Raw genomic sequence first — 5923 nt, 5'->3', positions numbered from 1 at the left:
AAGTAATAACCTGGTATTCTATGAATAGAAAATGAAAAACAGAGAATGTAGCTGTCTTAGCCAAGGTAACACATCAGCAGGAAATATTAAATAGGAATAAGCAAAGAATCAGTTTTAGAGTTCATCATTAAGGTTAGACAGTTACGATTAGGACTTGCCAATAGCATCTAAAACACAGGAATTTTTGGTTCCTCACACAGGTTTAAGCAGATATATGCTTGGCTCTCATTAGCCTAATTGTGAAATTCCTTTGTTACCTTAATTATTCCTTTTTGATTGTCTTTTGCTGAGATCCTGAAATTCTCTCTAATTCCCCCAGTATCTTATGACCCCTCACAGAAGAGACACAACATGCCATGATGCTAAGCAGACCTCTGTAGTTCATGTATTTTCCTAAAGCTATTAATGTATCAAAACGTAATTGTTTCTGGTCTGCAATTATCTTTAGCAGTCTACTCTCTGCTGGTGGTAGAGGTTGATGACAGGCTAAAACTTGTAAATGAATCTTTCCTATATGAGAAATGTGAATCTCTAAGTGAGATTAAAAACAAGTGTCTTTAAAAGATACTCTGATATGGCCGATTAAGGAGCATTCTTTCTAGCCAGGTGCGGTGGCTCACGCCTGTAATCCCAACACTTTGGGAGGCTAAGGCAGGTGGATCACTTGAGGTCAAGAGTTCGAGACCAGCCTGGCCACCATGGTGAAACCCCATCTCTACTAAAAATATAAACAATTAGCCAGGTGTGATGGTGTGTGCCTATATTCCCAGCTACTCTGAAGGCTGAGGCTGGAGAATCCCTTGAACCCAGGAGGCAGAGGTTGCAGTGAGTCAAGATCATGCCACTGCACCCCAGCCTGGGAAAGAAACATTCTTTCTTCTTCAAACATATGGCAATGAGAAAGAAAATGTAATAAGAAAAAGAAAAGAAAAAAACATAATATATAGGTAATCATCTTTATAAACTAAAAATAGCATGGAAATATGCAAAGTGAAGAGCAGAACTTAAGAGGCTCAACTGATAGTCTCCGCGTCCAAATGAAGGTGGAGGCAGTTGAGAGATTTCCTATGTTAAATAGGTTAAAAGTCCTCCAGCCAGAGTATGAGTCCAGATCCAGGCTCACTGCCAGAGACCAAAGCCTTGGGAAGGTTATCCCTATTCATGGGTGGAGGTTGAATTAAGTGACTTCTGAACACTGCCTACAGGTGGACACAGACATAAATTTATAAGTAGTAGCTTAGCCAAAATGCCTGCTGAATTGGTCATTGGATCAGCAGTACTCCATGGATACTTTTCAGTTAGAAGCACCAGAAGAAGGCAACTCTAAGACCATTGGGCAGGAAGAGAGTAGGGAGAGATGGTAAGAAATGAAAGAGAGTTACTAGTCAAGACTAGACTAAAAACTGAGACTTAACAAGAGGAAAATATCTAACACTGAGAAAGGCAGATTAATTAATCAGCAATCGAAAGATGATTTTGTTCCAGTTAAAACTAAAAAAGGAGATCCAAAGACTTTAAAATAAGTATATTTACTATCCTCAGAGAAATAATTGATGAAAGAAAAACTAGAAAAATAAGAAAAATTATGGAAAAATCAAATGTTAATAACAAGGACATATGAAATTATTTAATTAGATAATTCAGAGAGGAAACAGCTCTTTTTCTCTCAATATATTCTCTGAGTGTTTACAGTTATCAAAATAAAAAAAAAAAACTCAACAAATGAAGTAAGCCCTAGAATGAGCATATTAATACAAAAATAAATTCATGAGTTGAAAGTTAACAATGATGAATACAGCACAGAATATAGCTCTATTACCCTGACTATAGTACAAAGGTCTAAAAGATGAAAATAAGTAAATAAGTTAGATGAAAATAATACTGATCAAGTGGTTCTAATTATGTCTATTATGAGCTCCTAAGGTAGAAAACAGTCAGAGAATGGGGGAGATGTAATATTACAGGAGAAAAATAAGATATTTAAAGATTTGAAGAAGTATATAATTAAAAATAACTCCTAAATTTCAAGCAAATTTTAAATATAAATCCACATGGAAAAATTTAAAAATATTGAAGAAAAAAGAAAAGCAAAAATGGTACCAGAGAGAAAAGCAGGTTATCCGTGAAAGAAAAGCAAGCACTCTCACCACATAGAACAATGGCTCAGTAATAATAGATGACGGCGTAATAGTGTCAAAATGCTGATGGAAAATAGCCCTGCACCTGAAATTAATTCAAATGTGGGGTTTAAGATATATATTCACACCAATCAGGACTTAAGTTTACTAGCAACAAACGCTTACTGAAAGACATATAAAAGAAAAAAGTTGGCCGAGCATGGTGGCTCACATCTGTAAACTCAGCACTTCGGGAGGCCGAGGCAGGCAGATCATGACGTCAGGAGATCGAGACCATCCTGGACAACATGGTGAAACTTTGTCTCTACTAAAAATACAAAAATTAGCTTGGCGTGGTGGTGCGTGCCTACAATCCCAGCTACTCTGGAGGCTGAGGCAGGAGAATTGCTTGAACAAGGATGTCAGATGTTGCAGTGAGCCAAGATAGCACCATTGCACACCAGCCTGGTGACAGAGTGAGACTCCATCAAAAAAAAAAAAAAAAAAAAAAAAAAGCAGGAAGTTAATACTAGACAGTGAATAATACTAAATAAATAAATTGAACATAAAAGGGAAATAAGAATAAGAATAAAAATAATTTTAAAATATAAGTATATTTTATCAATTATTGTTATTTAAAGATAACTAAATTTTTTGTGTGTAAGTATATTTATGCTCATGCTTAAAATGAAAGGAACATTCTAAAGACTAGATAGTGATAAAATCAGATATGGGTGGGAGTGTGGAGGAAGTGTTTTAGAATGAGTTACTAAGATTGTCTAAAATTTTGTCTTCTTTGGGAGGAAAGTAGAGATACAGAATTAATTCATACTTTCTTAGAGAATTCTAAAAGTAAGGATGCATATTAAAATTTTACAGTAAAGTTTTAAATAAAATTGTCTTAAAATTTAAAATAATCATAGCATTCAAATTTTACCTGAAAATATAATAAATGCAGTAAACATTATCCATTCAACACAAGATAGGGTATAAGCATGATAAACAAAACAAGTAAATAATGCACAAAATAAAGATGATAGAAGGCGGGTGCGGTGGGTCAAGCCTGTAATCCCAGCACTTCGGAAGGCCAAGACGGGCGGATCACGAGGTCAGGAGATCGAGACCATTCTGGCTAACACAGTGAAACCCCGTCTCTACTAAAAAAAACACAAAAAACTAGCCGGGCGAGGTGGCGGGCGCCTGTCTTCCCAACTACTCGGGAGGCTGAGGCAGGAGAATGGCGTGAACCCGGGAGGCGGAGCTTGCAGTGAGCTGAGATCCGGCCACTGCACTCCAGCCTGGGCGACAGAGCCAGACTCCGTCTCAAAAAAAAAAAAAAAAAAAAGATGATAGGAACATTTACAGATATCAGTAATCATAACATAAACAAATAAACTCACCTATTAAAAGAGAGAGTTTCAAATTGAATATACATACACATAAATACATACACAAAGAAAGAGAAATGCCTAAAACGAGCTGATATGGACACTTTAAAAATGTTAACAATAGAAACCTGAAAAAGCATTTTAATTTCACATAAAATAAAACTTGAAGGCAAAAAAGCAGTAATAATCGAGGGAAGTATACAATGAAACAAGAAATAATCAACTAAGAATATAGACAAACTAAAGTGTATGATGACTATAGATTTTACATACATGAAGCAAAAATTGAGACATTATGAAAACCAATTTATAAAACCATGAACTCAGTAAGTGATTCAACACAATGCTCTCAAAGACTATAATGTCACGCAGGAAAATCCTCAAGGTTTGAATAACAAAATTAACAAGATAGATTTGTAGATATATATAGAAATGTCCAAGTAAAGTAAACGTGTTGGTTTCAAGGACATGATATTTAAAATTTGACCTTGTTTAAAATAATTTGAAGCACTAAAAATCCACAAACTGTCTTCTTTCAACACAAAAACTTTATTAAAAATTAACAATGGCCGAGCGCGGTGGCTCACGCCTGTAATCCCAGCACTTTGGGAGGCTGAGGTGGGTGGATCACGAGGTCAGGAGATAGAGACCATCCTGGCTAATACAGTGAGACCCTGTTTCTACCGAAAATACAAAAAAATTAGCCGGGAGTGGTGGCAGGCACGTGTAGTCCCAGTTACTCGGGAGGCTGAGGCAGGAGAATGGTGTGAACCCAAGAAGTGGAGCTTGCAGTGAGCCAAGATTGTGCCACTGCACTCCAGCCTGGGCTACAGAGTGAGACTCCGTCTCAAAAAAAAAAAAAAAAAAAAATTAACAATAAGTATGTGTAAGAGATGGTGAAACTGGAAATGCACTACTGAAATAATGTATTTATAAAAAAGGAAATAAAAATGGAAGTTACAAAACGTTTTAACCAACTACTCTTGTCAGAACTAAGTTTTAAATTGTGGTAGAGTTAAATAAGTATTTAAGATAAAATTACAGCAACAAAGTATCTTATTACAAGTGAGGAGAGATTGAACATGAATAACTAAACTTTTTTTGAGGTTAGACTCAAAAAAAGCTAGGGAAAAAAATAACAGGGTAAACATAAAGAATATAGAATTAATAAGATACTAGATATAAGAACAGAAATTTTAAAAGTGGAAAACAGAGATAAAACTAAGAATCAATTATTCGACAGATCTAATAAAATAGATAAACCTCTGTCAGGGATGATTAAGAAACCAAAGCAAAAGGCAAAAATAAATAATATTTGGATCAAGAAAGGTTTTGTCAAGTAAGACAGAGATTTTACAAATAACAAAATATTCATTTCATAAAATTAAAAAATAAATGAACAAAATTATGTAAAATTTTTATTGTGGTTATTAACAAACAGAAATTAACAAATCTTAGTAAAATAATATCACAGATACTTAGCAAATAAATTACCACTTTCCTCAGACTTGGCCCTCAAAACAGCAGGCCCAAACTGTTTCATGGGCGAATCTTACTACATTTTTAAGTTTTAGCATACCTTACCTTAACACAAATTGCCACAGAATGAAAATGGCAGATCTATTTATAAGGCTAATCTAACCTTGATAACAAAGAGACAAGGAATGTACAAGAAAAGTATACACAAATCTTGTGAGCATAAATGCAAAAGTCCCAAGTTAATTATCTCTAAAACTAGTTCAATAGGCCAGGCGTGGTGGCTCATGCCTGTAATCCCAGCACTTTGGAAGGCTGAGATGGGCAAATTGCTTGAGGTCAGGAGTTCAACACCAGCCTGGCCAACATGGTGAAACCCTGTCTCTACTAAAAATACAAAAAATTAGCCGGGCATGGTGGTGCACGCCAGTAGTCCTAGCTGCTCAGGAGGCTGAGGCAGGGGAATCGCTTGAACCCGGGAGGTGGAGGTTGCAGTGAGCCAAAATTTCGCCACTGCACTCCGACCTGGGAAACAGAGCGAGACTCCATCTCAAAAAAAAAAAAAAACGAAAAAACAAAACAAAAATTAGTTCAGCAGTCTGCCAAAAAAAAAAAAGCATTGCAACTAGATGGGCTCCTTCAGAAAACTCATCAAATAATTGATGACCAATTAAAGGAGACGAAGTATGCTCATTTCAGTGGCTCTTATGGGGCCAAGCTCTTGGCCCTCTGAAGGGTCACTGAAAAATTACCTAGCAAAAGGTAAGTTAATTAGAAAAAAAAAAAAAGGACACAAATGTATTTAATGTGTATACACAGGAGTCTTTAGGATGAAGACCCAAGGATACAGGAGAAATTGTCCATTTTAATGCTTATTTTCAACAAAGTATGGACACCCATGTAGAAATATAATTGGACAAAAAGGTAGGATCCAATGCTAAT

The sequence above is a fragment of the Trachypithecus francoisi genome, unplaced genomic scaffold, assembly GCF_009764315.1.
Source record: "Trachypithecus francoisi isolate TF-2019V2 unplaced genomic scaffold, Tfra_2.0 Lachesis_group6, whole genome shotgun sequence".
Classification (NCBI taxonomy): domain Eukaryota; kingdom Metazoa; phylum Chordata; class Mammalia; order Primates; family Cercopithecidae; genus Trachypithecus; species Trachypithecus francoisi.
This window is presented reverse-complemented; position numbering follows the sequence as displayed.